General features: G+C 42.2%; 1 long non-coding RNA gene across 1 annotated transcript; it reads right to left on the bottom strand.

Annotated features, from left to right (window-relative positions):
- Positions 1-2,144: 2,144 nt before the first annotated feature.
- LOC114593360 (uncharacterized) lies at positions 2,145-11,013 on the bottom strand. The gene is made up of 3 exons (XR_003705654.2): positions 10,860-11,013; positions 4,921-5,100; positions 2,145-2,466 (listed from the first exon to the last, which is right to left on the bottom strand). It is a non-coding gene; the product is annotated as an uncharacterized LOC114593360 (long non-coding RNA).
- Positions 11,014-11,455: the final 442 nt, after the last annotated feature.

Here is an 11,455-nt window from a genome sequence, read left to right on the forward strand (position 1 = left end):
AAGCAGCCCAGGAGTGCTTTAGGCATCTCCCATGACTTTCGCAGTCCTCTGTTCAGCTCACCAGTTATTTCCCAAGCGTCGGGAAATTCTAAACAATGATACTTCAGCTGAAGATAATGTTTGCCAAATGCTGCTTATTTTTCTTTTGCAGGGCTGCCCTCTGCTCTGGAACAGTTGCGGTTGCCCTTTTCAAATCAAGGAATCTGCATTTAACCCTCAACTGAAAAACAGGACCCACTTATAATCTGTTTGAAGACGTTTTATGTTTACCTGCATCCCTTAAACAGAAGAAGAAGAAGAAGAAGAAGAAGAAGAAGAAGAAGAAGAAGAAGAAGAAGAAGAAGAAGAATAGTAGTAGTAGTAGTAGTAGTAGTAGTAGTAGTAGTAGTAGTAGTAGTAGTTTGGATTTGATATCCCGCTTTATCACTACCCGAAGGAGTCTCAAAGCGGCTCACAATCTCCTTTCCCTTCCTCCCCCACAACAAACACTCTGTGAGGTGAGTGGGGCTGAGAGACTTCAAAGAAGTGTGACTGGCCCAAGGTCACCCAGCAGCTGCATGTGGAGGAGCGGAGACGCGAACCCGGTTCACCAGATTACGAGTCTATCGCTCTTAACCACTACACCACACTGGCATAAGAAATGCCTGCTTGATCAGCGGCCCATGTACAGGCACCCTTCTGTTCATGGAAGGGGTTTGTATTCAATGGAGGCAACTACTCACAGTTTTCTCAGCTTCCACCCCCTTCACCCACTCCCCATGCTACTCAGTCCTCTGCAACAGATGAAGAACATAAGAAGCGCCGGCTGGATCAGCCCAATGGCCCATCTAGTCCAGCATCCTGTTCTCACAGCGGCCAAGCAGATACCTGTGGGAAACCCACAAGCAGGGCCTGAGCACAACAGCACTCTCTCTTCCTGTGCTTTCCAGCAACTGGTGTTCCTTTGTGTCCTTCTCTCTCAAGGAGGACTATATGCAAAATATGACAGGGTTCCTGCGCTCTTAACAAGTGTAAAGAAAATACAAGTTTGGCAAGGGGAAAGCTCTAGAAATGCCGCACCTGTTGAAATTCACTCTGCTGCTTTTAAGGAAATTTGTCCTTCATTTTATCTTGGCTATGAGTCCTGGGAGAACTGCTCCCTGCCTTGCAGGCCTTTCCCCACCTGGCCTGGGATGTTCGTAGCAGTGAAATTCTGCCTGAAATTAGGCTGTAGGTCAGAGAAGGAAAATGTTACTTTCCCTTGCAAGACGCACAGGATTTCCTGAACTGGGTAAAGAAAAACACACCTTCCCATTGTCCTGGTTTATAGCACAGAGTGTCCTTGTACTTCTTTGTGGATACCATCAGTTTCAGTCTTGGTAACTAAGGAAAATATTCTGACGAATGTTTCATATTTTTTGTACTATTTAACTTTGCATTATATGTACTAAACTGCATTCTAGTAGTTTTCAACAGGTCTAATGTCTTGAGATCAGCTTCCTTAGTTAGAAAAATATATTAGATTCAGAGAACAATTCATCCCATCCTATTGCAGTGTGCAGCCACCATTCACTTTAGCTGTCATTAAATCCCAGATATTCTCTCCCCCCCCCCAATAATGCTATAGAGCCCCTTATTTTCTGTAGCAGATTCATAAGCAGACATTTCAGACATTTGCTGCTGAACATGCAAAAGGGGCCTTTGAGAATGCTTGAGCCTAGGTCTGCCCCTCCAATGATACTACATGCGCCAGCAACCGCAAGCCAGCCTGTGATTGGCTGAGACTGAAGGGAACTGTTATGTACTGAAGTTCTCACCCTGGGACAGCAGGGGGATATTGTAGATAGTTATGCAAATAAGGGATCGAAAGTGACGTTCAGTGATTGGATAGTTTTAGAAAGTTGTTACAGTGACGTTGTACTGGAGCTCTATATAAGCAGGCTGACTGAACCCTTCAGTTCAGTTCTGTTCTGGCCTGTGAATAAACAAGAGCTGTTTGAAGAATCGCTGTGTCGTCTGATATGTTCACCCACAACTTAACAGGAACCACCTGAAGCATGCCAATCATTTCAATCACAAGGGCTGCCCCTGTGCTGGAAACCCTTTCTTTGTGGATGAAGGTGGCCCCCTTCAAACTCAGCAAATCTTACTCTAGGTTTGGAACAATGTTAGCGCAAGCAGTGGCACTGGGAGGGTAAAGCTAGCCCCACCCATTCCCAGACTCGTGTATTTTGGGCAGGAAACAAGCTATGATGTATATGATAAAATCCCTAGCATAAAATGTGGTTTCTCACAAGTTTATTGGGGTTAATCAATAGCGGTGGACTGCTAACCTGAACGGTCGTTTGTTCATACCGCCAGTCTTCTTATATGCAGCTGCATAGCCAAAAGGAAACAGTCTAGAAGTTGTGCCGGAATAGTGAAAATCAGGGTACAGAAAGGGAGAATAGAGATGCACCTAGCAAACGGAGGAACCTCTCAACAAACCTTCGAAGACAAAATTGGAATAAAGTCACATTTATAGCTGACAAGAATAGAACAAACAGAATACATATATAATATATTTTAGGAGCAGCCTTAGCAGAAATGCAAGGATATATCTGCAGGAAACAGAATCCTATGCATTCTTAGATTTATGACTGATTTTTTAAGAGTGTGGGAATGACTGCCAGGATTTCATCTCATTCATCTTTGTCTAAAGAGGCTCAAATGAATGCTGCCACCAGAGGTTAAGGAGATCCATTTGTCAACGCAAGAGGATGGGTCGGAGACAATAAAGGAAATGGTAAAACCAACCATCAATCCCTGTTATTTATTGTGATTTAATTAGCAGATTTAGACTGCATTCTTCAGAATGCTCTGCCAGGCCAAATCCCATTTACTATTACGGGGCTTTCCTGGACACTGAGCTTTGCAGAGTGGGTTGCAAGCGTGTTTCTTCCTCCCATGCCTTATCATTTCTTCTTTATGCAAAACATGCAGAATAAGACACTTGGGAATATATAGTACAGAACTCTGACAGGACCAGATCCAAGTTTGAGGGGAACTTTGGGGAAGAGCCCTCTGGTGGGCCTTTCCTATGTTGTGGACCCATCCAACATACCCCAGTGGCAGTAATAAGTAGCCCCACCACTACCACCCCTGAGTGGCTAGATACAGGAAGTGCTATTTCACTTACCCAGAATGCCTCTGTCATAGCGTTGCTCCTGGGTATTGTTGGGAATTAAAATGGTGGCTCTTGGACACAGCTGAATTTTTAAATGAGACCCAGGGCAGGCATTAATGGTGGGTCCTGCCAGGGTGTTGGGACTTCTCAAGGATGTCATGTGCTGATGCCAGGCCTGCTGATAAATGCCAAAGGTGAGCACATTATGCAATTTTCTTGATAGGATTTAATTTAAATAATAACTAAATCACTGCTAAAGACAACTGTTAGAACAGTTGATAGCATTTCTGGATGTGATTTTAATGATTTAATTTAGAAGAATTGATTTCAATTATCAAGGCAAAATGTGTTTGGTGGCCACACTTAGGCAAATTTGCTTAATTTGCAGATTAAGTATGACTGAGATAGCCTCTACTTACCCACAGAAAACTAACATGACAGAAATAAGGCTTAACACCTTTTCCCCTGACATGCCATGTGAGGAGAGGTTTTGTTTTTTATGGAGCAGCATTCAGTCATATGATGCCCCATCTATACTCTGAAATGGTACAACTTGGGCACAAATTTAGCATTTCTCAGTCAGGACAGGCAGAGGTCTAACACTGAATGTCAAAGCAGAACCTCAAACATTGGAACTTTGCACCCTTGACTGCATGGTGGGATGTGCAACTCATGTCCAGCCACATGGTTGGCTGAGAAATGGATTATTCTCATGTTGCATGCTCATTTCCTCATTGAAGATGTGGGCCGCTCAGGAACAGCCCCACTATTTATGTAAATGAGGCCCATATATGATGCTAACTACCTATCCATCACGATCATTCTCAATGATGCTAAGTAAACCATGGCTTAGTCTCAATTAGCAGGGCAGCAGAAAGATCAGGGGAGGAACAATGTACCCATGATCTGTGGTCTAGGACAGGCATCCCCAGCCTGCGGCCCTCCAGATGTTTTGGCCTACAACTCCCATGATCCCTAGCTAACAGGACCAGTGGTCAGGAATGATGGGAATTGTAGTCCAAAACATCTGGAAGGCTGAAGGTTGGGGGTGCCTGGTGTAGGAACTCACACTTCTTTTCATTCACACTAAGCCATAGTTTGGCTTATCAGTATGAGCAAACTGGGCCAAAGTAACTTCAGAAGAAGTCCACATATGGGATTTTAAAGGACCATATAGGCAATACGTAATAATTAAAACAAAAAACGGATGTGGCACTAAAAGCAGCAGTAGAAAAAAAACTTCTGCATCTTAAAAAGTGCCAGGAAACTGTTTTTCAGGAGTAGCTGTCATTTAATCCTTTCATTTATTGGATTTGTCTAGGACCTCCCCAACTCTCATGGACCACTTGAAAATTGCTGGGGGATTAGATGGACCACTTGCCTGTTGTAGCAATCATAATGTGCTGTGATAGATGCTGCATGATTTTTAAATTGTATTTCTACAGACGAGGCACAGACCACCTGAATGAAGGCCATGGACCATTCCACAGCTTGGGAAGCCCTGGCCTGGGAGACCATACCATGAAAGAATTCAAAAGAGCTGGCAATAAAGAAGGGCTTTTTCCCCCTTTCAATAAACTGTTCCCTCTTATCCACTGAGAGGAAGGACCATCGCTTAGTAGTAAAACACCTGCATTGCATAAAAAAATGTCCAGTAGCACCTTAGAGACCAACTAAGTTTGTTCTGGGTGTAAGCGTGTTTTTTGGTCTCTAAGGTGCTACTGGACATTTTTTAATTATTATTTCGACTGCATCAGACCAACACGGCTACCTACCTGAATCTACCTGCATTGCATGCAAAAGATTCAAGGTTTAACAGTAGCTCCAGGTCTGGCTTGGAACAGCCTCAGTCGGAAACCCCGGGTAGTTGCTGCAACTCAGCATAAACAATCCTGATGGTTCGTCCACACTTCCTGTTGTCCCGCCACTTTCTCCCAGAAACATGGGAACATGCCCTACAAACATGGACACAACATAGAACATCACACTCTGCTCATGCTTCCTAGAGAAAATGTATTCTGTAAGAAAAGTGTATGATCAAATAAATGCCTGCCAGTGTTATCCGATAATATTTAGGCAATGGCTAAAATACAGCGTGGTTTTTGAAGAAAGATTTCATCTCTCATCAGCAATAGGATCTATTTTTTAAATGTGCTCCCCCCACCCCCACCCCCAAAAAACCAAATGCTGGAATGCTTGATAGAAATGCATTTATTTGTCAGATCACGAAGTTCTCATAACATTTCTCAGGCTTAATAACACATCTGCTCTTAAAATGTGGTCTCTTGGTAATAGCTGGCTGAAAGTGTCTGAATTTAGGGATTATTTGAGACAACAGATTTCCTTCTATTTGGAATTGAATGAGGCATCTGCTCCCTCACCGTTGGCTTTGTGGGATATTCTCAAGGCAATCATAAAAGGGCAGATCATTTTGTACATTATGGAAAGGAAAAAAAGACCTCTGTTGGTAATTATGAGAATTGGAAGGGTATATTGGGGACCAGGAAAAATAGTACTTGATGACTATAAAAGTAGTTGCTTCATGGAGCCTCCACCCAATTTCAAGAAGATGTAGAGCACCCAGATTAACCAAAGAAGGGACCATAGCAATGAATGAAGGCCCAAAATTAGCAGGTGGAACAAAGAAGTGTGTGTGTGTGGAGGGGGAATCTGGAAATTATTTGCATTGTACCTCAGGAAAAATAAACAAGAAACTGGCTGACTCATTACAGGATGAAGAGTTAGTCATGGATTCCTGGAGAATGAGCAGATTGTCTGCCAGTATTTATGACAACCATGTATTTGGGGAGGAGATTTTAAAAATCAGATTATGGTGCACAAAATCACACACCGTCCTCCATATATTAATTTGCTTTTGTAATATTAAAAATGAAAGCAATCTCACAGCAATTTGGGAATATTACTACAGAATTCCAGAGCCTCTACTAAAAAAATGTAGGCTTAACATTTACCTTGACAAAAGTTGGTATTAGAATCACAGAATTGTAGAGTTGGAAGGGACCACGAGGGTGGAGAAAAGCTTCCATGTTGCCCAGTGTGGAAGAAACACTTGCTTTGGAGGAAATTTGTTGTGGAATTCCAGGGACAAAAGTGTTTTGGTGTTTTTAAGGTGCAAGTGAACAGATACCTGCATGCATGTCTACAAAGGACCTCGTGAGCTGTATTGTCCAAGAGGAACCTGCACAACAGGTGCAGCGCCACAGTTTCTGATGTTACCATGGAACAGCCATGTCTGTACCACAAGCCAAAGATTCATTTCCTGGCATGTACCACCCCCCAGGATCAGTTCTTTAAACCTTTTACTTTTTTTACTTTGACTTCCTTTCCAGGAGCATTAAAGCCAGGCTTCCTACATGCTGTTAACCATCCTTGTCCTTTGGGCATAGGGATGGTTTACGATGTACTAATGGAATGTCTTTTCATGAATGCCATTTCCCGGTCACTCTAATGCAATCCATAAACTTATGTGTTAAGCCAGTTGTACTTTCCTGTATAAGCACCCAAGGAGTGAACCCACCTCTATGTAACAGTCAGATTTAAGATGACACATGAACAGCTACTGGGACTGAAGAGGTGACATCACAGGATGACATACTGACTTGTTTTGCCGTGAAACTAGTGTGATGTTACAAAACAAGTCATGTCCTCTGGAGCTCAGTAAATGACATAGTACTTTCCAAATGGAATAGAACCTTCTCGTTGATATAGTACTTTCAAAATGGAGCAATGAATCTCTAGGCAATGGGATTTTCCAAATACTAGATGTAGTATCAAGCTCTGAAGATAGTTTGACACCACATGATTGATCAACCACTGGAAGAATGAATCATTATTTTAAAGTACTTTCCTTCTGGTTTAAGTATAGCCACCATTCCAGATCTGTTCCTGATCCAATCAGCAGATGGATGTGTTACAACTGGCTTTCTCGATCCCTCCTAATTAATCTTTTACATTTTCTTACAGAAGCATTTATTACTATTCTTACACTTAATCTCCCACCTTCAGGGATTTGTAGCTCAGTAGGAGAGCCCATGTTTTCCATACTGAAGGTTCCAAGTTTAGTATTTGGCATCACAAGCTTAAAAATAATAATCAGATATAAGTCCTAGGGAAGATCACTGCCCAACAGACAATATTTGATTAGGTGGATAATCCTCTAACTGAATAAGGCAGCTTCATATAGTCACAGGATGGTGATTACTACAATACGACTGTATTGCATCAGTTGCCATCCTAGCAGATCACATGCTACAATCCTCCCCTCCCCCCATCTTTTCCCCAATAGATCTTTGCATCTTTGCATTGAAGGACTAGAAGAATGACATCAGTTGCCATCCTGGGGGCTAATACACTCTGCAGAGGCTCTGCCATGAACTAGGTTTCTTCTATTATTATTTTATTTTAAAAACTTATTAAGTTGTTGATGGGGGGGGGGAGGCGGAACCACTCAGCGCCTTCTCAGAGTGGTAATCCTCTCCCCCCCCCCACTCTCTCTCTCTATAATTATTTTTTTAATGCAGCCTTTACCCAGCCCAAAGTGTGATGAACCTCCCTCTCAGCAATGCTTTGGAATAATGCTATGTTAGGGACATTGTGGAAATTAAAATGGCCACTACCAGACCCAGATACCTGGCATTGACTGGAGCACTGCTGTCCACTCTCGCTGCTTATGCAGTCAGGCAAGCTCACCAGGGAGGGTTGTGGTGCAACCATTGCAAGTACTCTTGGATGGGGAGTACTTCGTGGGAGAGCTGCTCCGGAGGAAGAACTGTGAGGGGAGAGATACTTTTGTTCTTCATCAGGCATGGCTTTCCCACCCGCCTTGCCTCACCCTCCCGCCCTGGGAGCCTTTCCCAGACCATGACTTGGAGAACAGCAGAAGCAGCTTGGAAGAGAGAAGAGGAGCTCAGGGATATTTCTTAAAGTAATTTTATAAGTTGTGTGTCCTTTTTTCTCAATTTGATCCTTTTACATGGTTTTCTACATTTTGTGGTATTTTATGCTAAAACATTTCATGCATTTTTATTGATTATAGATTAGTAATTCTTTATTGTAATAAGTGTAAACTCTTTAATTATTATTTGCTGATGCTTCATTTTAATGTTTACTATTAGATTCTAATGGACTATTGAATATTGCTTTATTTGATATAGGTTGTTTTTTTTAAAGTTATTGTGACTTTTTATCTTGGATCAGATTGTTATTATTAATGTTTGATGTTTTATTACGTTTTTGTATGTGTTGAAAGCTGCCTAGAGTGGCTGGGGCAAACCAGCCAGATGGGTTGGGTATTATTATTATTATTATTATTATTATTATTATTATTATTATTATTTTATTATCTTGAATCATTTCAACCTGGGTTCATGCTTGGTTATAGAACTGAATTGAACTTGGTCACCCTGATGAGTGACCTTCATTAGAAGAACAGGGGGAGTGGGGCCATATCCTTCCTTGATCTCTCAGTGGCTTGTGATATCATTGACCACAGTATACTTATACACTCTATGTGAGGCTGCCCTTGAACTTGTTCTGGAAGCTGCACTTGGTGCAAAATGCATTGAATTGACCCTCACTGTGATAGGATTTGGCCAACATTTTACCCTACTGTTGAAAGAACTGCATTGGCTTTCAGTTAGCTACCAGGTGAGGTTCAGGGGGATGGACTTTTATATTGGTACCGTATATAGGTAAAAGGTAAAGAACCCCTGGACGGTTAAGTCCAGTCAAAGGTGACTATGGGGTTGCAGAGCTCATCACGCTTTCAGGTCGAGGAAGCCGGTGTTTGTCCACAGACAGCTTACCAGGTCATGTGGCCAGCACGACTAAACCGCTTCTGGCACAACGGAACACCGTGATGGAAACCAGAGTGCATGGAAATGCCGTTTACCTTCCCGCCACAGCGGTACCTATTTATCTACTTGCACTGGCATGCTTTTGAACTGCTAGGTTGGCAGGAGCTGGGACAGAGCAATGGGAGCTCACCTCATCACAGAGATTCAAACCGTCGACCTTCTGATTGACAAGCCCTAGGCTCAGTGGTTTAGACCACCCTGCCACCCACGTCCCTATATAAAGCCCTATCTGACTCACCCCTTATATACCCAACTAATCAGTATGTGCTGCAGCTAAAGATCTCCCCCAGACGCTCCCTTATTAGGAGGTCTGCTCTGCACAATGTAGGAATCAGACCTTCAGGGCTGTGGCACCTGCCCCTTGGAATCTCCTTCTTTTAAATATTAGGCACTAGCTCTTTTTTGACACCTGCTTAAGACCTTCCTCTTCCAACAACATGCTTAAGTAGAGATCTTTCCCAGCCTGCATTTGTATGCCGAAAAGCCCTTATAAGAGACTGGCTGAGTGGACTGGGTAGTTGTACTACGATGTTTTGCCTCCCTCTTGTGCCACAGAAAGTGGGCTATTTGATGAGCAAAAAGTGACAAAAATCATTGGAGCTATATAATTACTGGGGGTCACCTATGGATAACAATGTTCACAGCTCAAACTGCATGGCTGTGCTTCTTCAAGGAGGTTAAAGCCACCCCATTTGAGAGCATGCTGTTTTCTAGCAGTCCAGATGCAACTGATTGGAAGTCACAGCGAGTCAACACAGAAGAAGCAACCCCTGCAAATGTACCTAATTTCCCTTGAGACCATTAGGTTTATGAAAACAAATAAAACCTCTGTAACATTTCCCCCCCTTTTTATGGTATCAAGAGTTCACTAGAAATTATTCCACATTTAATGGTCAATTTAAGAACATTAAATGTAGTTAACAATCAATTTAGCAGGTATTATTCCACTTCTGTTTATAAATGTCTAATTAAAATAGGTCATTTTGCTGTGCGGAGTGTGACTTTTGCTAGCCAATTGCAGCACTTAAGCCAATGCAGCAAAAATAATTGCTATTTGAATACCCTCTTTCTCCGCCCCCCTCCAAAAAAGGGGGCAGCCTGCATATATATTTGCAGTTGCTACCCCCCACTTTCCAGATCTTCCCTGTCATGCCTTCCTTCCAAAAACCTCCAGGTATTTAGAGCAAAACCACAGAGTGGAAGGCACCACATGGCTTGGCAAAAGGACTCCATAAAGTTCTGTCCTGTAGCTGTGGATACAAACTCAAGCTGGTCGTACGCAGAACTCCGACATGTTCAGCCCACTACCCCTCGGCACAGCCAAATGTTTCAGCAGCTGCCCTTTTGTCCTGTTTCTTAAATAAACAAAGAACAGATACAAATTAATGACCTAAATTTATGGCAAAGAACACTGCCTTCCCAGAGCTAACTGCCTTAAAAGAACAGATGTTAAAATAACATTTGGATTCGCACAAATGCAAGGGTTGTTTTTTTTAATGAAGGGGGGGTGGACTTCTGTGTGAACATGTAGGCTTGGAATACCATATAGAAAATAACCTCTAAAGAAGTAAGGCATTGCTTGCCCTTTGCTGTTGCACCACAGATTGTGTGACCTTCCTATCCTGAACGGGAGATGCAAATTATTCTGCACATCACATGCTACAATCCTCTCCCCCCATCTGTCTGTCCCCCCCGCCAATAGATCTTTGGATTTTATATTCAGTCTGGAAGGACAAGAAAAATGTTACTTTAGATAGTTATCAGATGCTGTTAGATTTGTATATCAGTCTCATTATTATTATTATAGTCATAATTATAATTATAAAATAAAACATTACCTCTTTGTCCCATCCTTCAGGAGGCAGTCTTTAGTCGTGAAGGATGCTTTCTTGGAAAACCTTGTTGAGAGTTAAGCCTGAAAAGAGGCAGACTCTTGTGAATGGTAATTATATCCAGGTGCGAAGAAGTAATTAATAGAGAGAAACCTTTAGCAAAAAGAGTGAGAAATCTTAAGTCGGGAAGAGGGGGAAAACAGATGTAAAAAAAACAACAACCATCATGCAGATCGCAAGAAAAGTCACGTGTAGGATTACATTAAGGCAGTGAGCACTTTTCATCAAAGAGACTCATAGCAGAATGTTATCCACGAAGAGGAGCTACCTGTTAATACCTTCCTTGACCCCTCCAGTCCTTTGCATTGCCATTTGAGTTGCCCGTCAGATAGTGAAGTTTTGCCAATATGCTATACAGGATTCCTGAATTACATGGAAATATTATTCGTTCAAAATAATTTGCAGACCAGCTATCCTATGCTCAATGCAATTTAATTAAGTATCAACAAACATTTTGAAAGCAGCAATTAAACATAACATGCCTTTCACAAATCGACTCTCAGCAGCCATCAAATAAAATCTGAACAGCCTTCAAATTGTCT

This window comes from Podarcis muralis, chromosome 3, assembly GCF_964188315.1.
Source record: "Podarcis muralis chromosome 3, rPodMur119.hap1.1, whole genome shotgun sequence".
NCBI classification, from domain to species: Eukaryota; Metazoa; Chordata; class Lepidosauria; order Squamata; family Lacertidae; genus Podarcis; species Podarcis muralis.